A 26067-nucleotide genomic window follows, 5' to 3' on the forward strand; every position below is an offset into this window, starting at 1 on the left:
CCCTGCTGTGAAAGAAACAGAAAGAAACAGAAGCCCTGTTGGGGGGGGAAAGTGGCAACTCTACAGGAGAGTATTTATTAGTCCTCATACCTGCTGTACATGCACAACAACTAACTGGACAATCAGTTCCATTGATTTAGTTCAAGGTGTTAGTATGTAGAGCCCTTAAGAGCTTGGGACCAGTTTACTTGAAGGATCGCCATACCCCATATATACCCATTTGAACACTTTTACAATTGGTGGGTCCCTTTATATGGAAGCTCAGACACCCTTCTCACCACATGACCACTTTTATGGTTTTGTCTGCAGATTAGGTCCCTCCCTTGTCTTTCCTCATTCCCTTAGTCAGGCTCACCACCAGCAGAGAGTGGCAAGTACAAAAGTGCAGGGCCCCATTATGATAGTCACCCCAATCCCCTCACTCCCTTGCTTGCTCTCAGTCATCATCTCCACACTTCTCAGTCCTTCCCATGCATGCCTTCTCCCACAATGACCCCCTGAAGCAGCCAAGCAGCATAAAAGGGGAGTGTGTGAGCTACTGGAAAGAGTCTTTTCAGTGGCCGACTCACCTCATTTCACTCTAATTGGCTCCAATCAGCAGGAAAACGCAAGGAAGCATGTTAGAAGACTCTTGTCAGTGGCTAACACACTCCCCTTTCATGCTGACTGGCTTGCAGAATGCTGAAGACAAAGGGACCCTGCTGGGACCCTGCTCCTAAACATGTAAGGGGTCTAGGACACTCCCAGGACCCCAGACAACTACACCCTTGCTTACCACTGTGCAACAATAGCCCAGAATATCTTAATTTGTTCCTTTTCCTTCCTCCTGCTCTCACCACTTCTTTGCCTTCACCAAGGCAGAGCAATCTAACCTCCTTCCTGACTTTCCCCTCTTTCCTATCTGTATAAGATGGACATGATCTGTCTAAATTATCTCTCCTTTCCTGTGTTCCTCTGCTGCCTTACAGCTGATGACCTTTTCTCTCACCCCTGCCAGCTGTCTTTCACAGCTGCATCACCACTATGTCTTCCACCCTGCCCGTAGTTAGATCTGGCTGGTACGAGAATGTGGGTCTGTGGCAGAACTTGCACCACTTTCTACACACCATCTGACATGCAAGTATCATTAAAATAAATATAAAAAGTAAATATAGAATGCAGCTCATCCCCATGTATGTCTACTTGGAAACAGTTATGTGGGGCAGAAAATTTTCCACTACTTTATTTTTCCATGGGAAAAATTCATTTCATAACTACATTAGTAACAATGAATAGACACCAGTATCAAATATAATATTAGGCAGGCTTCCAATTTTTAGAGATGGACTGGTAAAGATGGACAAATAGTCTGAACTGCTTTCAGACATCTTTGTATGTTCCTATCATAACTGATTACAGTACAAATGACACTCAGCCAGTTTCCCCACTCAGATGCCTCAAGATGTTTTGAACTACAACTCCCATGAGCCCCAGCCAGCATGGACAATGGTCACGGATGATGGGAATTGTAGTCCAAAACATCTGGAAGGTACCAAGTTGTAGAAGGCTGTACTAAACTAAAGTTAATAAAGGCTGGTTAGAAAATATTCAGGGACAAGTACTAAAACATAGCATATCCAAGGAAGAGCAATATACATTTTACGGACTAAGTAATGTCTCATATTAGAGTCAGTTTTGCTCTTTTAGAACCACTCTGGTGTTTATAAACAATGGGAGGGGGAAACCAGTTTAAAAAATGGTTTCATTTAAGGAAACAGATGGAATTTCTGAAAGCACATAGTGTTGTTAATGTTCAGAGAAGTTAGATTTTTGGCATATTGGATAATCTCAAAATAGAGACATTTAAGGGGTGTAATTTGCAACAATCCCCTTTTGCCCATGAATTCTTTCATTAAATCTGTATGGAAGTACTGAAAGCTTTGGAAGAACACAACCAACCTCAATCTCTACTGGGAATAGCACCACAAATACAAAGGATGTGGTATCATTATTAAAAGTCTCCTGGGAATAAATACAGTTTTTGGTTCCACTTTTTATGGAAACAGAATTACGGCCACTCACAACCAGAACATTAGTTGGTTATATTTTTTTTGAGAAATATAAACAATGGTAGTTTATAGATGTAGACTTTTATATCTCAATGCTTTGACTTTACCAACAGGAAATTATGTTAGTTGCATATTAACTATTATATGGATTCAAATTTGAGGCGCAAATAGCCTGAGATATTCATCTGATTCCTGCTTTCTGTATGGTGTTCTGCACTTTAGTTGGGGAAAGAACATTGTAGTTCCAGCACAGTGAGCATGAAGGAACATTCCTATCCCACATCATTCCTGGTTCTACTGGAAAGATTTCTTCAAGTTCAGCTTCTAATAATAAAGAACACAATTGCATTACAAGCATACAAAAACCTGTCCCACTCATGAGTCCTAAAAAGGGGCCTAGTTACATTGCACACACAAATGCAGATAACTGTGTCCAATTCTATACATGGCTACTCAAATGTAAATCCTGTTTTGTTCAACAGAGTTTATACTAGGGTTGCCAGGTGAGAAGCATCCCAAACCCTGATATTTCAGGGGCAGCCCTTAGTGATGTCACAGGGCAGGGCCCTAGTGATGTCACTCCCCCAGATACTTTCCTACCCACCTACCCTACTCACTCCTGCAGGCACTTTCCTACCCACCCATCCATCCCACTCATTCCCCCAAGCACTTTCCTACCCGACCCCACTCATTCCCCAGGCACTTTCCTACCATCCCCATTCACCACCTTCTTTTGTAAGCACCCCACATTGGGTGCTTATAGGCCTCCCTCCTGCTCAACCTTGGAGAGGCCTGGGCTCGCTTGCTGCTGCCACCACTGCCACTATTACTGCCACCACCTCTCACATGACCCCATGACACCTTATCTGCCAGGAGATTGGGGTGAATCCTCCAGAGACCTGGGGAGGACCCCCAAAACCCAGAGTCTTCAGGTAAACACTGGAGAGCTGGCAATGCTGGTTTACACCTAGGAAACTGCTAGCAACTGCTAGAAACACCTAGGAAAGGTTTGTAGCATGATTTTCCAAAGGCTTTCAGTAAAGTTGCTTTTAAGAAGAACCTATTTTGACTGGGAGAGGATGTCAAGGGCCCCATGGAGAACACTTGGCAGAATTGGGAGAATGAGGAGGGGATTGCAGATGCTGGAGAAGGGTCTTGTGAGACCACAGAGGAAATGCTTCCTGAAACCCCTGTCAGTCCTGTGCCCAGCAGTTCTGCTAGTGTTTCTGCTGTGGAAGGCCTTAGCAGCTTCCCCCTTGCCTGCAGCAGACAGTGAGGAATGTAGCCTACCTTCATTGCTGGTACCTAGCCCAGAGTTATTTGTTCAGTGGCCAGGCCTTAATAAATCTGCTGGATAATTCCAGAGAGATAAGGAGGGAAAATCTTTCAGAGTATGAGCTGACAGTTTCCCCAAATCCACACAGATGGGAGAAGAGATGGTTACAACTTGAGAAATTATTCTCTTTTCCCAGGAGAAGCTTCAAAGACTGGAAAATACTAGATTTAGCTCATGCAAGTAGTGTGCCCATCCCCTTCTCTTTTATCTGGAGTGTCTTGGGGTGAGAGTTTTGTTGCAACAACTTTCCATTGCTTTTATAGCCTAGTCACACCTGATTGTGTTCTGTATCCTGATTTGTGCCTGGTATATTTTGATGCTATATTCTTGTGTTAACCTCTGGAATAAAACTCTATGCAAAACCCAGTCTTTGAGTCCTGAGTTTGCTTCTGTGGTCAGGAGCCAAGACAGAGAGGGGAGCAGTCTTTAAACCTTTCACCACCTGCCACCTCATTGGTCCAAATAACCAAGGGACTCCAAATATTTGTTTGGAACATGTGATTTAATGAAGCAATTGCTATCATTTATTTAGGAGGTCCTCTAGATTACTTAATGTTGTTGTGAATCTTTCAGAATTCACTTTAAGGATTGTCATAATTAAATGTGGGCAAGTTCCCTGTAGAGATCCTGACCTGGGAACAGGATTACACTCTTCCTTATTACATTAACATTGACTTGGATTTAAAATATGTAATACCTTTCATAATATCAGCTCTGAACTAGTCCATCATAGGATTCTCACATAGCTATTTCATGAGAAGTGTAAAAGCAGGAAGCATTTAGCAACAGACAGTTATGAGTGAGTGGCTGCATTCATTCATGAAATATCAGAAATATCATGGTAGCAAATTTAAACATTTGGAGTTGACATAAACATTTTTAGATGTTAGACTAAATGCATGGAGGGAGTTGGATCATGTGTGCCATCTCTACTCCCACTATCTTGTATAAAAGATAACATGTGCATTGATCCTATGGCTATGCAATGGTACATGTGAAAGAACCTTGGAAAAGCAGGGTTCCCAGTCCCATGGAAAGAGCTCTACCAATGTATTCTATTGAATACATGGAGGCTGGGAGCAGTGACAATCCTGCTGGTCCTCCATGCCTTTGATGTAATATTTGCAAAGTGCTATGGAATTGGCAGAATATGTGCATATTTGCCACTCTGAGATTGTCAAATCTCAGAACTGCTGGTCCAGTATATTCATTCTTGCAAGTCAGATGGCAATTATTGAGTCCTTGGTGAAAATGTTGCACAAAACACTACATAACATGGTAATCTGTGATTAGGTCAGCAACAAAGTACTAAACTGGCACTGTGGGTTGCTCCTGTGAAAACATATTCTTGAGCTTCTTGACTTTTTCCTGGCCTAGAGCATGTTGGCCACACACTAGTACAGGAGTTGCCAACCTTTTGGGGACAGTGGGCACATTTGGAATGTTAAGAAAGTGTCATGGGTTACAGTCACAAAATGGCTGCTGAAGAGGTATGGCTTAGCATAACATGACTGCCATGGGGGTGTGGCATAACACAAAATGGTTGCTCTGGGGGCATGGCATGATGGCTGCCACATCTAAAAGCACAGAAAAAGAGATAGGATCACAAAATGGAGTGAGCATGCTCCTCCCCACCATCCGCATACACTCATCAAGGGGGGGAAAGGCACCTACATCAGCCACCCAGTGCTATTCTTGTTCACAGAGAGAAGGTCTTTGCATTTCTTCTCTGTTCACACCAATGTAGGCAAGCCAGTGCAAACAGGAAATGGGCAGGAAGAACAAATAGTTTCTCATGTACTGTGGATTTTTGAGGGGTTATTTATTTACTGAGACCTTTTGTGGACACCATAGGAGGCACTGATGAGCCCACCTAGGCAGCCCATGGACAAGTAAAAAATCAAATCCAATTTAACACAAAAGCTACAAGGATATTTTTGGAAGCTGCAGTCCTGTACCTGCTTACCTGGGAGTAAATAATGGGACCTACTTCTGAATAGACATGAATAGGACTGCACTGTAAAAACTGTGAGAACTATCATTCTTTTTTTCAGCAGAAGCAGACAATACAGAATGAAGCCTGGAAATCAAATCCCTAATATATTGTTTCTTGTATTTGTGTTCTGCATGTCACACATTTTACATTACAATACCTTGTTGTTGTTATGTGCCTTCAAATTGATTACGACTTATGGCCACCATATGAATCAGCGACCTCCAACAGCATCTGTTGTAAACCACCAGGTTCAGATCTTCTAAGTTCAGGTCTGTGGCTTCCTTTATGGAATCAATCCATCTCTTCTTTGGCCTTCCTCTTTTTCTACTCCCTTCTGTTTTCCCCAGCATTATTGTCTTTTCTAGTGAATCATGTATTCTCATTATGTGTCCAAAGTATGATAACGTCAGATTCATCATTTTAGCTTCTAATGATAGTTCTGGTTTAATTTGTTCTAACACAAATTTAATGTGTTCTAATACTTATTTGTCTTTTTTGCAGTTCATGGTATCCGCAAAGCTCTCCTCCAACACCACATTTCAAATGAGTTGATTTTTCTCTTATCCGCTTTTTCACTGTCCAACTTTCACATCCGTGCATAGAGTTCGGAAATACCATGGTCTGAATGATCCTGACTTTAGTGTTTAGTGATACATCTTTGCATTTGAGGACCTTTTCTAGTTCTCTCACAGATGCCCTACCCAGTCCTAGCCTTCTTCTGATTTCTTGACTATTGTCTCCTTTTTGGTTAATGACTGTGCCAACGTATTGATAATCCTTGACAAGTTCAATGTCCTCATTGTCAACTTTAAAGTTACATAAATCTTCTGTTCTCATTATTTTAGTCTTCTTGACATTCAGCTGTAGCGCTGCTTTTGTGCTTTCCTCTTTAACTTTTATCAGCATTCATTTCAAATCATTATTGGTTTCTTCTAGTAGTATGGTATTGTCTGCATATCTTAAATTATTGATGTTTCTCCCTCCAGTTTTCACACCTCCTTCATCTTGGTCCAGGGTGATTGCACAGGGTGATTTTCTTCTGAAATTCCTTGTTCTGTTCCATTATTCAACATATGTTTGTGATATGATCTCTGGTGCATTCCCTGGGATCTCCTTTCTTTCGGGATAGATATTAAATGCTTCCAGTCTCTGGGCCATTGTTTAGTTTTCCATATTTCTTGACAAATTTTTGTCAAAACTTGGACAGATTCAGTCTCAGTAGCTTGTAGCAACTCTATTGGTATGCCCTCTGTTCCTGGTTATTTGGTTCTTCCAAGTATTTTAAGAGCAGCTTTTACCTCACATTCTAAAGTTTCTGGTTCTTCATCATACAGTTCCTCCGTGAATGAATCTGTATCCTTGCATCTTTTCTTCAGTGTATTGTTTCCATCTTCCTTTTATTTCATCTTGGTCAGTCAGTGTGTTCCCCTGTTAATTATTCAACATCCCTACTCTTGGTTTAAATTTTCCTTTCATTTCTCTAATCTTTTGGAATAGGGCTCTTGTTCTACCTTTTTTGTTGCCTTATTTCTACACAATAACTATTGTAATAGTTCTCTTTGTCCCTACATACTAGTTGCTGTATTATTGCATTTACAGTTCTGACCGTGTTTCTATCTCCTTTTGCTCTTGCTTTCCTTCTTTCTTTAACCATTTTAAGAGTTTCATCAGTCATCCACTGAGGTCTTTCTTTTTAACTAGAGGTATTGTCTTTCTGCATTTTTCCCTGATAATGTCTCTGCTTCAATCCACAGTTCTTCTGGTTCTCTGTCAACTAAGTTTAAAGCCTCAAATCTTTGATCTTTATATTCTTCTGGGATGTTATTTAAATTGTATTTTTGCATTATGATTGCTTTGTTGTTGTTCTTTAGCTTTACTCTGATTTTCAATATGACCAGTTCATGATCTGTACCACAGTCTGCTCCTGGTCTTGTATTTGCAGAAAGTATGGAACTTCTCCATCTTCTGCTACCAATTATACAATCAATTTGATTCCTATATTGACCATTTGGTGATATCCACGTGTACAGTCGTCTTTTTGGTTCCTCAAAAAATGTGTTTGCAAGAAACAGATTATTGGCTTCACTAGGAGACGTTATATATGAATGCTAGCAAGTTAGCTTGCTATTTTTTAATAGAAAAGTTATCTCTTAAATGTGAAGGTATATACCTAACATGGCATTCCTTGCAAAAATCATTTATTTTCCCTTCCATATCATCGGTGTTGTATTTCTGCAGCAGATTAGTACAGAATGCAAAAGAAAGGGAGAAACCCCTGGAATGTGCTATAAATTAAGAGTGAATGTGACAGAATCCAGAGCACTTTTAATAATCAAGTAAATATGTTTTACGTTTTCTCCAAATATGTTTTAGATTTTTGGCTATGTTTGGAAGACTGTTTTAGCTGTTGGAAGAAAACAGTGTCGAACTCTTAAAAAAATAAGACAATTCAAATCTATGTTGTTTTAAATAAACATATTTAATTCAAAGCCTCATACACCCTGCAACAGAAACATGTCATAGCTATAGATGTACAGGACTTCAGCATTGATTATCTATGCTGCACAAAGGTTAGTATTAGAAATCTGCCAAAACATTTTACTGCCTGGGACATACAGATACAGGGAAACTGGGCTGTGAGTGTGAGACAGAAATAGATAATCACTTTTTTCAAGTAGATGTGCCTGGGATTAACTCTGTAGATGCTGACTAAATGCGAAATAGAACATCCCAAGAAATTGTACCACAGTTCTGACATATCTGATTTCTTAAAAAATACTCTCTTCTTGTAGGCCCTGAACAAATCAGTTTGTTCAGTATATAAACAGATGCCTGCTGCATCTAAGTATTATTTCTATGCATAAGAAGTCATAACGCTATAAAAAGATAGAAAGCTATGAGCTAAAATCCAATATTCCTCAACTTTCTTCTACAACATATAGCCCTTTCATTATTTGCCATTAAATGTCACACTAATCATGGAATGTTAGTGCTATGGAAACACTAATCCAGTGAAAATAATTTATTACACAATCAAAAAAGCTGTCACACAGCAGTAATTCTTTGTATTTAGAATTTTCACACACCCAGCTCGATAGCCCATATCTTAAGTCAGTGCATAAGCTGTAATTCAGTATCACATTTATTCTCCCAGATCAGATCAATTAAAACCAATAACTGTTTTTGAACAATGAAAGGAAATGCAGAAAATGAGCAAAAAAAGTATATGGGAGAATTAAGAAGAAGGAAACATTAATTGACGTTTGTTGGTATGAAGTCATTTTGAAGGCTTCTTAGAGGTCAAATCTAGGAGTGCCATAGATTCAAAAGATGTGTAGTCATACATGTTCATAAATGACCACCTCCACATGATCCAGGCAGGTCATAAGCCCATGATCCAGACAGGTTGTAGCCCTGTGAGCTTCTGCAGTCAAACACATGGGGGTTTCTGAGGGTCTAACTGGGTCCACGTTTACACTATTCAAGATAAATCAAGTAATTTATGTGTATCTGAACTAAACCTAAGAGTGGGTTTCTAAGCTCTCAACTGGAGGTCATATTTCCTTATGGACTGAATGCATGCCACTCAAATTATGCCCTCTTTTATAAGGAATAAATCTGCTAATATGCACTTCTACGTTGGGTGTCTCTCTCTATATGGCTGCAAATTGTGGTGGCCCCATGTAAAGCCTCCTGTGAAAGCACTGGTTTGTACACTCAGCACCTTCACATGATCCCTCATGATGCACAAGCTTTCTGGTAGTCTCACATGCTACTGCAGGTGATCATGTAGAGCCTATTAAATATCTGAACCAGGCCTTGATAACTAGTAGTGAACTATGAGCTGATTCCGCTGAGAAAATGTCAATTTAAAGTGATGAGAGGTTACAAGAAAATCACATTTCTGGAGTCGAATTTGTAATAATTAGTTGCACATTCAGGTTTAATATTGAGCACGCATATATAAATCAGACTGTAGCTGTCATTAAGAAAAAAAACAATTCCACTCTTTTGACTGTTAAAATGATTTGATTTGATTATTTATTACGGTCAACGACCAGTCCACACAGAATGTACAACAAAAAGTTAGAAATGGAAAGAAGTAAAATAATGTAACTCCTGTACATAATAAAACCAAGCAAACTACAACATGAGATTTCCTTGTAAAGCATAAAAACATTACACATTAAAATTAAGAAAATATTATTTAATCATTTGGCTGGAAAAAAAGTTTTAAATTAAATCTGCCTTGCATTTATGCATTAGCCTGGTAGTGATTAGTGATAGGGAACTACATGCAGACAAGTGAGCAGACTGGTGGAGGAGAGATGACGTTTAAAGCCCTCCTGGTGAAGTACTTAATTCTGTGGTCAAACACATTCTTCCCAGTACTTGTGCGGTGCATTTCATCACCTGACAGCAGTCCATCAGGAAGTGTAGCTTGTGGTCCCAGAATCCAAATCTCTCACAAGGGTGGTGCCAACATGAGAAATATGGATTCTGGGACCATGGGCTACACTTCCGGGAAGATGGACTGCTGGCAAGTGATGCGCTGTACCTCACAAGACTGGGAAGGATGTGTTTGGCTACAGCATGGAGAACTTCATCAGGAGGGCTTTAAAATAAATCCTAATGGGGAGGGAGACATAAACATGGAGGTAACAATTGATGAAGGCTTATGCACAGTAACAGGTACTGAGAGAATGGTTCTAATGGGGCCCAGTTATAGTCTTCATAAAAATATAGGAAGGAAGCCAGGCTGTAAATCACATGTTCTTTAAAGTTTATACACTATTGCCCAGAGTATGGGAAACAAACAGGATGAACTTGAACTCTTAATACAGGAGGGTAAATACATCTTGATAAGTATAACTGAAACTTGGCGGGATGATTCTCATGACTGGAATACAGCAACTGAAGGATATAACTTGTTCAAAATGAAGGAATAGAAAGGGTGATGGAGTTGTACTATATGTTAAAAAATATATGCCTGCTCAGAAATATATGAGGATGAGCTTGGTAGTCCCATCGAGAGTATTTACATTAAAATTAACAGGGTAAGTAATAAAAGCAACATGGTGGTTAGATCAACAAGAAGACAAGGATGAAACTCTTGCAAAGCAAATTGGCAATGTTTCGAGGAGGCATGATGTAGTAGTAATTGGGGGTCTTCAATTACCCTGATATCTGTTGGGAGACAAATTCTGCCAAACATGGCCCTTCCAAGAAATTCCTGACTTGTGTTGGATATAACTTCCTCCTACAGAAAGTGGAGGAAGGAACTAGAGGATCAACTATCCTTGACTTGATTCTAACCAATAGAGATGACTTAATGGATGAAGCGGCACTTACAGGAACTCTGGGAGAAAGTGACTATGTTATACATAAGTGCTCAATTTGAAAGGAAGCAAAAACTAAGAGTGGCCATATGCATACTCTGGACTTTAGGAAGGCCAATTTTAATGAACTCAGAACAATGATAAATAAAGTCCCATGGCAAGCGACCTTAATGAGACAAGGAGTCCAAGACGGGTTGGAGTTTCTAAAAAAGGAAATTCTAAAGGCACAGTTGGAAACAATTTCAACAAGGAAAAAAGGTAAAAGACAGAAGAAGTCAGTGTGGCTTCACAAAAAGCTTAGAGATGACCTGAAAACAAAAAAGGATACATATAGGAAGTGGAAGAAAGGCCAGACCACAAAGGAAGAGTACAGACAGAATTGCAGGGATGGCATCAGGAAGGCTAAAGGTGAGAGTGAACTGAGTTTAGTAAGGGATACTAAAAACAACAAAAAAGCTATCTTCAGCTACATCCATAGTAGACAGAGAAAAGAAATGGTGGTACAGCTAATTGAGGATGGTAAAATTATAACAGGTGACAAAGAAATGGCAGAAGTGCTCGATTCCTACTTTGGCTCAGTTTTCTCCCAAAAGAGGTTCTTTGACCCTGCTGGCAAATGTGAAGTTGAATGGGCAGGATTGAAGCTTGAGACTGATAGACAAATAGTAAAGGAATAATGGGGAATTCTATATATCTACACATATATAATCATAGATATTAGAAGGTATATGCTTTATAATCATAAGAAGTTAAGCATAGGCTTGTAGACCTGTTGAGACCTGAAATTCAGGCTCAAAGAGAACCCTGAATTTTCATAGGCCTCAATCAGATCTGTGAGCAGAAGAAGGCAAAATAAACTTGGTTTGAACTCTTGGGTTCTTGCCAGATTGGCTGGTACATGACTGACTGATATTAATTACCCTATTGTTTGGAATCAATGAGTTTTTAACCTGTGAGAGAAGCTGTGACTGTAACAAGTAGGAATTGCCAGTATTTGATTCTTGGGTAATGCTATAATGCCACCTAGGGGAAAAGTCTGTAATAATTATTTAATGTTTAATGAAGAGAAACAGTGAGATTTTATAATGATTTTAAATTAATCCAGTTTGTGTTATATTATATTTACAACTTTATAAGTGTGTTTTCATTAAGAAAAAAGGGTGGTCTTTATATTTCTGAGGCTGAGGCATTTTAACATTTTAATATCTACTCTTAACATCTACATCTATCACTCACAATCTTAATTTTAGTAATTTTAACATACAGCTTAATATTTTAACTGATTTAATACGTTTTTATACTTAACATTTTAGGATTGTGTCTGTTGTCCATGTGTTTAACTATGTTTAGTTATTTTGTTATATTGTTTCAATGTGTTTGATATATGTTTTTAATTGTATACTGGATGTTTTTATGCTGTAAACCACCCAGAGAGCTTCGGCTATTGGGCGGTATAGAAATATAATAAATAAATAATAAATAAATAAGATACTAGTTAACCAGACTTACCCAGTCTATTCCTTGGTCTGTGTGGCTTCAAAATGAAGCTCAAGTGTTTAAATAATCCCCTCTCTTGAGCTATGTATTTTATAAGTAAGGAAATGGGATTTCTGAGAAAGTATAGGGACATAAGAACCTCTATGGCAAAGGAATAGAACGGGGGTGCTCATACATCCCCAAACATCCTGAGTTGAGGCAAACTTAACTCAGGGAACTTGTCCAAATATTTCCAGGTGTACCTGAGTCAGCCTGACCCATCAGAAACAATGAAACAATGGAATGTACCAAGTATGCTTGAAAGCCTATTCACAATAGTAACTGTTCCAACTAGCCCCAAAATTCATTAGTCTTTTAAGACAGTAAGACAATGGAGACATTAATGACAGTAGGACAATGGAGACATTAATGACAGTAGGACAATGGAGACATTAATGACAGTAGGACAATGGAGACATTAATGATATGGACAGAATCTTGGAATCACCACTGGAGTTAGCTAATACTTTCTGATTGGTTTGGAACTATTGTAGAGAGGAGGAACTGTGATGTTGGGTGGGCAGGAACTCATGAGATTGGTGAAATCATTGTCACATGCTGTAACTGTACTCTATAAAAGAGTTTGCCTCAGTGCAGTCCTCTCCAGACTTCCGGGGGGGGGGGGTGACCCTGCATATGCTTGTACCAAATAAAGGCCTACCTTTTTGCTCTAAGTCTGTGTCTTTTAATTACTTAAAGGACCCCCAGCAAAGATCCCACAAGAGAAATAAAATAATAATTTCTCCATCAGGAAAACCTAATCACTTTGAACGAGTTCAGATCTCCAGAGCCTGATGAACTGCATCCTAGAGTATTAAAGGAACTGGCTGAAGAACTCTTTGAACAACTATTATCTTTGCAAAATCATGGAGGACTGGTGAAGTGCTGGATGACTGGAGTAGGGCTAATGTTGTTCCTATCTTCAAAAAGGGCAAAAAGGAGGAACCTGGAAACTACAGACCAGTCAGCCTGACATCGATTCCTGGGAAAATTCTGGAACAGATTATAAAGCGTTCAGTCTGTAATAGAGATGGAAAGATCTGTCTGTTTCTGTTCTCTCAGTTTCTCATTTTTCCAATGTTAAATTCAGTTCTCTACATTTCTACAGCAATCTATGATTTTTTTAAAAAAATCCTCATGAAAATTCTCCACCATTTTAGTGCAAATTTCACCAAATAAACACATTTTTGTAGGCAGTTTTGATGATACACATTTTTGCAAGCTATTTCTCATCATTTCATGGTTTTTTGCATGTTATTTTCACTCATGTATTCATTTTATGCACATGTTCCCTTAATATATGCATTTTTGTAAATGTTGTTTAGTTGGCAAACTGCATCCCACAATTCTAATAAATGTGAATTTCCAAGAATGGCTGTGTTTCGGTTCTCACATTGTTTTGGAAATTGCAAATTTGATAAATTCTGCTTGAAATGTGAACTGAACTGAAATTCTCACCCATCCCTAGTGCGCAAGCACCTTGAAAACAATGCAGTGATTACTAGATGCCAACAAGGATTGATCAAGAAAAAATCCTGCCAGACTAATCTTATTTGATTTTTTGATCCGGTAACTTCCCTGGGAGACTGTGGGAATGCTATGGACATAATATATCTCAACTTCAGCAAAACCTTTGACAAAGTGCCCCATGATAGTCTGATTAGCAAAGTAATTAAATGTGGGCTGGATGGAAAAACTATCAGGTGGATCCACAGTTGGCTACAGAAACATTGCCACCGCACCAAAGAAGACTCGTGACACCGCAATGGAATAATGTTATATTTATTAAAATATAACAGATATGAACCTTAAGCCAATTACATCCAAATATCCAAAACTGAACTTACTTCGGGCAGGTGAAGATAAACCTGACTGAAAGGGAGTATTCCCCCCAGTTTCCTGGGCATGTCAGTCTCAAGGGACTGTGACTCCCCAGCCAAGGATGTGGGAAAAACTTGTCCCTCCTTGCTAGGAGAGCCAAGCATGTGTTTCCACCCTCCGCAGCCTGGCCCCGCCAAACAGGCATTCACCATTCTGCGCAAGCTGGTTCCACAAGGACACAACCAGATCCCCACCAGTCATTCAGCACTGGTAGTTCCCTAGGGAGTGCCCTTTAACAACATGCCTCCTTTTCCTACTTTTTCCCCACCATCCTCACCTGCCCAAATTCAATGCCAGCCATTAGCTAAACATCCACAACCCCCCCCAAAGCCAATCAAATCAACCCAGCAGTATGGAGTAGGCAAAACCAAAGGGATTCTGAAATCAAAATCCCTAAAAAAAAAAATCCTACTCAGCCCTAACTGGTGACTAGCAAAGCCCATACTGACAAGGGAGGGGGGGCAGGTGCCGCAAGGCAAAAAGAGGCAAGGTTTAGAGGGAGGAGTGGGCTTTTAAACCCACTCCAGCCTCACATCCCATTGGTCAGTAAACCCCAGCTGACCATCTAAGGAAGCCCAAAAAAGGTTCCCAAGCCTTCTAGAAGTTGGGTGGTGGCAAACATGCCCCCGCTTCAGGCAGGAACGCCATACTCAAAGAGTACTTATGAATGGTTCCTTCTCAAACTGGGAGGAGGTAAGGGGTGGGGTACCACAGGGCTCGGTCCTGGGGCCAGTGCTTTTCAACATTTTTATTAATGACTTGGCTGAGGAAGTACAGGGAACATTTATCAGATTTACATATAATACAAAATTGGGAGGGATAGCTAATACCCTGGAGGACAGAAACAAAATTCAAATGGATTTTGATAGGCTGGAGCATTGGGCTGAAAACAACAGAATGAAATTTAACAGGGAAAAGTGCAAAGTTCAACATGTAGGAAAGAGAAACCAAGTGCACAGTTATAAGGTGGGGAATACTTGGCTTAGCAATACTACATGTGAGAAGGATCTCGGAATTGTTCTTGATCACAAGTTGAATATGAGCCAACAGTGCAATGTGGCTGCAAAAAATGCAAATGCTAGTTTAGGCTGAAAGAACAAAAGTGTAGTTTCCCAATTTCATGAAGCACTAGTTCCCCTCTATTCAGCACTGGTTAGGCCTCATATTGAGTACTGCTTCCAGTTCTGTACGCTGCACTTTAAGAAGGATGCAGACAAACTGGAACAGGTTCAGAAGCGGGCAGCAAGGATGATCAGGGGACTGGAAACAAAGCCCTAAGAGCAGAGACTGAAAGAACTGGGCATGTTTAGCCTTGAGAAGAGAAGACTGAGGGGTGATAAAATGGCACTCTTCAAGTACTTGAAAGGTTGCCACACAGAGGAGGCCCAGAATCTCTTCTCAATCATCCCAGAGTGCAGGACATGGAATAATGAGCTCAAGTTGCAGGAAGCCAGATTTCAACTGAACATCAGGAAAAACCTCCTAACTCTTAGAGCGGTATAACAACAGAACCAATTACCTAGGGAGGTGGTGGGCTCTCCAACACTGGAGGCATTCAAGAGGCAGCTGGACAGGTACCTGTTGGGTATGCTTTGATTTGGATTCCTGCATTGAGAAGGGGGTTGGACTCGATGGCCTTATAGGTCCCTTCTAACTCTCCTCTTCCATGAGTCTATGATACTTCCTCTGAAGCACAGAACCAAACAGGCTGCTAAAGGAAGGAAGCCCCTCCCCTGAGCCCAGTGTAGAAATGCCAAGGGCAGCTGCAAGAGCAATGGATATCTCTTCACTCATCCTCTGCCAGCCTCCAGTAGGCCAGTAAAATATTTTTTGTTGACTTATTTACAAAGCTGTTTTGAAGTCTTTCACTAGTTTATCCTAAAGGTACATGTGCAAGAAATGGGTCAGCTCCTAGGAGTCAAAGTATTACTTCCGTACTCAATTGTACTTATCTTTTTTCACCACAATTTAATTTATTCATGTATTTATAACCTACATTCCCTATTAAAACTAAACTATACACATAGTTATGTTTACCATATATTAAACACTCTGCAACAAAATGCACCTGATGGGTGATGATGATGATAATGATTGCTGCATGAAAGATGATTTTAAAGGGACAAAAAGAAAATCAAACATAGACCCAAAAATCTTATCAATCTCAAAAGCAGCCAGCAATTACTAGCCAGCTTGATACTGGCTACACCCGACCCTCTACGTTCTGATTACAAAACGCTTGTTTAGTTATGTTTGCACTCAAGTATGATTTATGAGGGCTGGAGACAGGATAAGGGGGAAAAGTTGTTGATTGACTGCTTTGTGTTCATGAAAGCAGTCTGGTTGTAAGGGGAAATGCTTACACAGCATTAATCATGTTAGACATGATTTTCCACTAGTACTAAACAAACACTTACTTAGACCGATTCCTGTATAACTAATGCTCTTGAGAACAAATTATACATTGCACAGGAGATTGAATCTTCTGGTGGTGGTGGGGAGCAGTGAGCTGGGGCAGGGTACTAGGCCCATGTCCTGTTATCTTCTGCAGAAACATCTCAAAATACCTTCTTTATAGGTAGTATACTATGTAGCAATAGTGGAGGGGGATTTTCAGTGGTGGTACCCTGGTTTTGGAATATTATCCCTAAAAAGGTGTTCTGGAAGCCTACACTATATTTTCATGGAAACTTAGAATAGTAGAGTTAGAAGGGACCTACAAGGCCATTGAGTCCAACTCCCTGCTCAATGCAGGAAGCCAAGTTAAAGCACACCTGACAGGTAGCTGTCCAGTTGCTTCTTGAATGGTTCCAGTGTTGGAGAGTCCACCTCTTCCCATGGTAATTGGTTCCATTGTCATGCCGCTCTAACAGGAAGTTTTTCCTGATGTTTGCCAAAATCTGGCTTCCTGTAACTTGAGCCCATTATTACGTGTCCTGCACTCTGGGACGATCAAGAAAAGATCCTGGCCTCCTCTGTGTGACAACTTTCACGTACTTGAAGAGTGCCTCAGTGTTCTCTTCTCAAAGCTAAACATGCCCTGTTGTTGTGTTTTGACAACAGGTTATAATATTTCTATTTTCCCAGGGATTTTTATGTGTGTAATGCCTTAGTCTGCTGTATGTTTTTAACTGCTTCCTCATTCTATGGTTTTAATATATATTTTAGTGTTTTATGGAGTTCACAGCCTTGGAATCAAATGGATGCAGGGCAATATACAATATTTTACCCAAACAAATACATTTAATCCTTCCACTTACATTTTTCTTACATCCCATTCAAACTGCTGTTAGCCCTGGGAGAGGTGGGGAATAAATACATGTAATTTTGACAACTCGCCCTCAAATGATTGTATTCCTTATTTGATTATCATTGGTGATCACTCGTGGCCGAGTAAGATTGTCTTCCAAGATAAGGTCTTTAACAGTGGGTCCGTAAGTGACTGTGGAGGCCAATTCTGGATCCACACAGTCTCCCACAGTGAGGACATAGGTTTCCAGGTGGAAGATGGTCATGATGAGGATTTGCTTGACGTGCCTTCTGCTTAGCTCATTTGTCCCATTCGCCCTGTACTCGTGCTTCTTACCTTTGATAATAGCTGACCTCCATTTGGGACGTTCATGGGCCAAGACTTCCCAGTTGTCGATGTTCATGTTACATTTTTTTAGATTTGCTTTAAGAACATCTTTAAACCTCTTTTGCTGTCCACCGATGTTCCGTTTTCCATCCTTAAGTTGGAAGTAAAGTAGCTGCTTTGGAAGACGGTGATTAGGCATTTGAACAACATGTCAGGTCCAGTGAAGTTGATGTTGAAGGATCATTGTTTCAACACTGGTAGTCTTTGCTTCTTCTAAAACACTAACATTAGTCCGTCTGTCTTCCCAAGTAATTTGCAGAATTTTCTGGAGACAGCGTTAGTGGAATCTTTCAAGAACTTGGGAGTGGCGTTTATAAATGGTCCATGTGTCACAGGCACACAGTAAGGTCGGTAGTACAATGGCTTTGTAAATAAGCATTTTGGTCTCCCTGTGAATATCCTGATCCTCAAACACTCTATGCTTCATTCGGGAGAATGCAGCACTTGCAGAGCTCAAACAATGTTGAATTTCAGCATCGATGTTGGCTTTTACAGAGAGATGGCTGCCGAGATAGGGGAAGTGGATTGATGGTGCTACAGAGGGACTAGTTCACACCTGTTGATGAAGTACTTTGGTTTTTTTAATATTAAGTGAGAGCCCAAGCTTTCCATATGCTTCTACTAAGACATTAGGATAGTTTGAAGATCTTTCTCTGAATGTGCGGAGACTATATTATCATTGGCATACTGAAGTTCTATGACAGAGGTTGATATTACCTTACTTTTTGCTTTCAGCTTACTGAGATTAAAAAGCTTTCCATCTGTTCGATATATGATTTCCACACCAGTAAGAGGTTCCCCTCAATAAGGTGTACAATCATGGCAATGAAGATAGCAAATAAGGTAGGAGCAATGATGCATCTCTGTTTGACACCTGATCCAACTCTGAATGGATCACTCTGAAAGCCGTTGTTGTCCAAAATTGTTGCTGTCATGTTGTCATGAAGGAGTCGCAAAATATTCACAAATTTATCAGGGCATCCAGTTTTCAGAAGGATGGTCCAGAGAGCAGCTCGATTCACAGTGTCAAAGGCCTTAGTCAGATCAATAAATGCCATATATAAAAGTTGATTCTGCTCCAGGCATTTTTCTTGAAGCTGTCATGCAGTGAAGATCATGTCCACTATCCCCCTGGAAGGGTGGAAACCATTTTGTGATTCGGGGAGGACGTCCTCTGAGATCAGCAGTAAAAATACTATAAATTGCAGCAACTGTGAAACTGGAATAGGCCAATCCATTGGCAGAGCGTGAGGGGTGCAGAATGCTTAAAACTTATCAAAACCATGCTGATATGCTCTCTGAGTACCGGGAGCTAAAGCCGAAGCTATGGCCGCCGCCACCTCTATCTCCCAAGGTTCCATAAAAGAGACGGCATCGGACTTGGGTCTGGTGCAGCTCCTGGGGCCAGCTCCCGAAATCGCTGCATCTGAAATCGGAAAAGGGCATCAGCCACTTCGTTCTGCAGGCCCAGGACATGCTGAGCAACGAAAAGAATATTAAACTTTAAACACTGTTGGACGAAGGCACGCACAAGGCACATAACCCTTGAAGACTTAGAGGTTTGAGAATTGATTACACAGACTGTGGCCTGATTGTCGCACCAGAACTGAACTGTGCAATTCTGAAACTCGTCCGCCCATAAGTGGACCGCCACAACGATGGGGAAGAATTCCAAAAAGGTTAAGTCAGCGGTAATACCCGCCACCCTCCAAGACTCTGGCCAATGTTCAGCACACCACTGTGATCTGAATAAAACTCCAAAACCTGAACCCCCAGCAGCATCAGAATGGACTTGTAATTCAGCTTCTATAAGAAGGTCCTCCCTCCAGAAACAGCATCCATTATAGCTTTCCAGAAATGTGAGCCGCATGGATAAATCCTCCCTCATTCCTGCTGACACTCTAATAAAATGGAAACATGACAGCACTCCCCTCATTGCTTTGCAAAGGCGTCTGAAGAAGGCTCTGCCAGGAGAGATCACCTTGGAAGCAAAAACTAGGTGACCAACCAACTCCTGAAGCTGCAGCAGGGTAAATTTCTTATAAGACACTGCTTTACACAAGCGAGCCCTCAAGTCAATCAATTTATCTGTAGGCAATCGGGAGGACTGTGCAACTGTGACAAGCTGAATCCCCAAAAAGGTAAGGCAAGAGGAGGGGCCCTCTGACTTCTCAGGCACTAGAGGGACCCCAAGTTCATCTGAAAGGACCATAAAGGCTTCAACTAAATGCATACAATGGGGGTCGTTAGCAGGGCCTACGAACAAGAAATCATCCAGATAGTGTGCAATGTAGGAGGAATGTGTTCGCTCTCTCAATGCCCACTCTAAGAAAGAACTGAATGCCTCAAAGGCAGCACACGAAATGGAACAGCCCATAGGCATTGCCCTATTGACATAGTACTGGCCTTGAAATTTAAAACCTAATAAATCCACATCTGCCAGATGTACAGGGAGCAAGCGAAAGGCAGACTTTATGTCGCATTTTGCCATTAAAGCGCCCTTACCGGCAGAATGCACAACCTTCACAGCCGCATCAAAAGAAGTATACTTTACTGAGGCCATATCAGAAGGTATGCCGTCATTGACAGAATTTCCTTTGGGAAAAGCTAAATTATGTATCCGGTGATACTCTCCCGGCTGCTTCTTTGGGACTATACTGAGAGGGAGATCCTCAAAATAGGAAAAGGAGGGGAGGGGAAAGGGCTAGAAATCCAGTCTGCATCGATTTCTTTGTGCAGCTTGGCCAAGACAACTGTAGCCATATCTCTGACTGAATTTTGATCAGGGGAACAAGTGGACCAACGTAAGGGATCCGAAAGCCCTCCGAGAATCCCTTAAGTAAATACTCAGCCGCCCGTTTATTGGGATAGAGCTGCAACCAACCAGCCAGGGAAACAAGATTAATGGGACTACTGGCTTTGCGGCAGGCCCCCACCGCTGCCTGCACCGCGTTTGTTCTGAGATTGGTCTCCAGCTCCCTGTTTTTGAAGACGAGACTTGGGACAGGAGAAACTGGGGTGATTACCACTGCAGGCTCCACAAGCATGCCTAAACCTACATGGACGCCTGGCACAATGCCCAGAGCTGTTGAAGCTCCAACAGACTTGGTGGGATTGAACCCACTGTGACCCCTGGTAGAAACCGGAGGCCTGAGCCTGAACGCGCACAAATAGGTGACCACTGTCTGCACGATCGCCCAACGTACGCCTTGCTGAGGTCATGGACTGGAGCCATAGGCCCAGGTGCTCAATATCCCAGTGTAATGAAGGATCCAATGCTGCCCTTTGCCTAAAATTCTCATCGTACCTCAACCAGGCGGTACCTGAGAATTCTCTAAAGGCACGATGAATGATATCCTGATATTTGATCATGGATAATGCACGAGATGGGTAGGCCTGTGTCATTACACCCATATGCACAGTATAAGCATTGAGCCAATTAGGCCAAATGCGATCTAGCTTTTTCTTTTTGGCTGCTTCTTTATCTTTAAATTCAGCAGCCTCCCTGCTCTGTGCCTCAGACTCTCGGAAAAGAAGAGTGAAAATATCTATGTATTCCCCTCTCCAGATCTTTTCCTTAGTTGACAAGTGGAGGTGGTCACTGTGATGTTCCTATATTAATGTATGTATGGTAAGTGTTGTTGATTTAGAAGATACATGGTAAGTGGAGTGAAAGAGGGGGAGTGAATGGGCAGTAGAATGCGAGATGATTGGCTGAGTGTTTAAAATGGCTGAATGTATAAAAGGAAGAGTGAGAGTGGAATAGGGGGGAGAAGAGAAAGAGTGGATTGCTTGGTGGGGTTTAGAGAGTTGTTTACCAGGAGGGAGGTGGAGTTCGGATTAGTATTGAGTAAAACCATATGCTTATGTGCCTTAAGAAGAAATCTTGTTAATCTTGTTAGCTTTGTTATCTGTAATAAATACTTAATTTGGTTTACCAAAGGCCTGATCCTTGGCTGGGGTTTCACAGACCAGAAGGGAGGGTAAGGTAATGACCAAGGCTGAAGGGGAACTGTAACAAATGGTGGCAGTGGTGAAGAGAATAACAATACCAGTATTCAGAGTCTCTGGGAATACTAGTATTGGGATGTTACTGGTGGTTGCCTAGCAGGGGGATCTGTTGAGATCTGTGCTAGAGCGGGGAGAGAAATCATAAGAGAGAGCGGTCCGGACTGGTGGAGTCCCTGGTGGTGCCTAGTGACAGGCAGTAACCACGAGCAGGTAGGAACCTGACAGGGAGAGCCAGGGAAGGACGCATCACATGTGGTGTCAGTAGCGGTGGGATACGAACAACAGAGAATCCAGATACGAATACTAGAGAATCCAGAACAGTGGTGTGGCAAACAGAAATAACAAAACAAGATTTCTTGTGAGAGTGACTGGCAAAGAGTGTGTGGCAAAGAGTGAGTGAACTCAAACACCATGGCTGAATACATAAAAATGAAAAGAGAGGAGTTGGTGGAGAAGTGCATAACATTCAATTTACCTCACGAGGGTAAAGGGGTAGATGAATTGAGGGTAGCACTTATAGGACTTGCAACTGCCCAGCAAAAACAACCTGTCAGGGAAGAGACCCCAGAAGGATATTTAAGCAATCCCGCTTATATAGAGTACTTGAGAGAGAAGTTAAGATGGGAGGCTGATGAGAAAGATAAACAGCGGGAGTTGGAAGCTGAGAGATTGAGGATGGAAGGTGCAGAGAAGGAAAAACAGAGGGAGTTGGAAATTGAGAGAATGAGATTGGGGTTTGAGGAGAGGGAGAAGCAACGAGCATTGGATGCTGAATTACAAGTAGAAAAGTTAAAATTTGATAGAGAGAAATTTCACTCTGAGGAGACAAGGAAAGAGAGAGATGGAGCAAAAATAAAAATTACTCCAAAGGACTTTGCTGTCTATGAGCCTGGTCAAGATCCTCAAATTTACCTCAGCACCTTTGAAAAAGCAGCTCAGTTGTGGAGGCTACCTGAAGATAAATACATGCAGTATTTATCAAACCTGATTAAAGGGGAATTGGCTGAGGTATACCAATATTTCCCCTCAGACAGGCCCGTCACCTATGCTGAATTCAAAGAAGCAGTGTTTAAAAGATTCAGACTGGGGCCTGATTATTTTAGAAAGCTTTTCAGAAACTGCCAGATACAGACAGGGAGGTCTTTTGTGGAACTGGGAGCAAAGTTGATGGATATATTTGGAAAGTGGATGAGTAGTGCCAAAGCTCAGTCAGTGGAAGAGGTGAAAAGCCTCATGATACTGGATCAATTATACCATCAGTTACCACCAGAAATAAGGCTCCTGGTCAAAGAGTAATTTAGAGTATACATGGTAAGTAGTGAAAAAGGAGGGGGAGTGAATGGGCAATAGAATGCTTGATGATTGGCTGAATGTTTAAAATGGCTGACAGTATAAATGAAAGGATGACAGGTAAATCTGGGTGAATGTGAGGTGGTGAATTGTGGAATCTGGGGGGAGAAGAGAAAGAGTGGATTGCTTGGTGGGGTTTGAGAGAGTTGTTTGCCAGGAGAGAGTGAAGAAGGAGGGGGGTGGAGTTCAGATTAGTATTGAGTAAAACCATATGCTTATGTGCCTTAAGAAGAAATCTTGTTAATCTTGTTAGCTTTGTTATCTGTAATAAATACTTAATTTGGTTTACCAAAGGCCTGATCCTTGGCTGGGGTTTCACAGACCAGAAGGGAGGGTAAGGTAATGACCAAGGCTGAAGGGGAACTGTAACAAATGGTGGCAGTGGTGAAGAGAATAACAATACCAGTATTCAGAGTCTCTGGGAATACTAGTATTGGGACGTTACTGGTGGTTGCCTAGCAGGGGGATCTGTTGAGATCTGTGCTAGAGCGGATAGGTAAACCATAAGAGAGTGCGGTCCGGACTGGTGGAGTCCCTGGTGGTGCCTAGAGACAGGCAGTAACCACGAGCAGGTAGGAACCTGACAGGGAGAGCCAGGCAAGGACGCCTCACATGTATACTTTCTTCAGGTGAGGCTGTCGATTTGCTGAACCGTTGCCTGGCCGTGACAATGGACTGGATGAGAGTTAACAAACTGAAGCTCAATCCAGACAAGACTGAGGTGCTGTTGGTGGACGGGTTCTCTGATCGGATGGTGGATATATACCCTGTCCTGGATGGGGTTACACTCCCCCTAAAGGACCGGGTTCGTAGTCTGGGAGTCTTTTTAGACTCTTCCCTCTCACTTGAGGCTCAAGTAGCCTCGGTGGTTAGGAATGCGTTTTACCAACTTCGGTTGGTAGCCCAGCTACGTCCCTATTTGAGTAAAGAGGACCTTACATCAGTGGTACATGCTCTGGTAACCTCATGTTTGGATTACTGTAATGCGCTTTACGTAGGGCTACCTTTGAAGACAGTTCGGAAGCTAAAACTAGTGCAAAATGCGGCGGCCAGATTGCTGACAAGGACCAAGCGGTCCGAGCATATAACACCTGTTCTGGCCAGCTTGCACTGGTTGCCAATATGTTTCCGGGCTAGATTCAAAGTGTTGGTATTAACCTATAAAGCCTTATACGGTGCGGGACCACGATACCTTGCGGAACGCCTCTTCCGATATGAACCGGCCCGTGCACTACGTTCTGCTACGAAGGCCCTCCTCCGGGTTCCAACTCACAGGGAGGCCCGGAGGGTGATGACAAGATCTAGGGCCTTCTCAGTGGTGGCCCCCGAACTATGGAACAGTCTCCCCGAGGAAGTACGCCTGGCGCCGACTCTGCTCTCCTTCCGGCGCCAGGTCAAAACCTTCCTATTCTCTGAAGCATTTTAAGTTACACTGATTTACTTTTTAAAATGTTTTTTGTATTGGATTGATGATTGTGTTTTAGTATTATTTTGTTATTCATTGTATTTTTATGCTATTTTATGTTCACCGCCCAGAGAGCTATTGCTAGTCGGGCGGTATATAAATTTAATAAATAAATAAATAATAAATAAATAAAGACTGTTCCCCTACATCTGTGCAGGAGGCCACAGAGATGGCGGATCACTTCGCCTCCAATAGAACTGGCTGGGTGGGGAAAACATCAAGAGAGTTTAAACCCAGACCATATAGTGCTGGCAGAAGGGATGTGGTACCACAGAGAGTGAGTCCTCCAGTAAAATCTGAAGGGCACAGGACACCCCAGAGTGGATCTGTGTACCCTAAAAGTGAGGAGAAATTATGCTACAAATGTGGTAGACCGGGGCACCTACGTTTTCAATGTGAGGTTGCCAACCCCATTAGTAATCCTGCTCAGACAAGGGCAGTGAAAACAGAGCCCAAGGCTTTAGAAACAGCGAAAAAGGTTCAGTTCTGCCAGATAAACTGGACAGAAGTAACAGACCTTGATTCAAGTCTGAGAGAGGAAGTGAGTGTACAAGGGGCAAATTATTGGGCATTGCTTGATACTGGTGCTGCTCAGACATTACTGAGGCCAGATTTAATAAAATCTGAGGTAATATTACCTCAGGAAACTGTGACTATCCAAGGAGTGAGAGGTCAACCAGAAAGTTTGCCTGTGGCCCTGGTGGATATGAATTGGAGAGGCCGAGAGGGCCGATATAAAGTAGGCATTAATGCCCAGCAACAAGAACCAGTAATACTGGGAAGGGATGTAATGGGCGCCCAAGGAAAGATCTATGTAGTGACCAGACAGCAAATTGGCAGAGAAAAAGAAGCCATATTAAGGGGGGCTGAAACAAACAGGGTGGAATCTGTTAACCAGCCTCAGGTCACCATAGCAACCACTAGCAGGCCTGCTGAAGAAGACAAACTGTATCAAGTGGTCTCTGGGGAAGATGCAGAGCAATTCAGGGAAGAGCTGCATAAAGATATCAGTTTGAAGCAGGTAAAGGAACAAGCCCTGACCCAACAGATTCCTTTCACTGACAAACTGAGGAATCAAGTTGTGTGTGAGAATGGGATTTTATATAGACTGTGGATGCCTGCTGAGAGAAAGGATGAATGTGAACCAGTGAAGCAATTGATAGTACCTAGCAAATACAGAACCAGATTGCTAGAGGTAGCCCACGATGTCCCATGTGCAGGACATCTGGGAATAAAAAAGACCAAGAGGAGATTGGCTGCACATTATTATTGGCCAAATATCTCCAAGGATGTAAAACAACATTGTCTATCTTGTGGAATATGCCAAAAGGTGGGAAAGAGTGGAGTAAAGACCAAGGCACCCTTAAAGCCCCTTCCTATAATTGGACAACCCTTTTATAGAGTGGGAATAGATTTGGTGGGCCCTTTTTCCAAACCCACAAGGCATGGCAAGAAATATCTAGTGGTG

Source organism: Rhineura floridana, chromosome 6 (genome assembly GCF_030035675.1).
Source record: "Rhineura floridana isolate rRhiFlo1 chromosome 6, rRhiFlo1.hap2, whole genome shotgun sequence".
Lineage (NCBI taxonomy): Eukaryota > Metazoa > Chordata > Lepidosauria > Squamata > Rhineuridae > Rhineura > Rhineura floridana.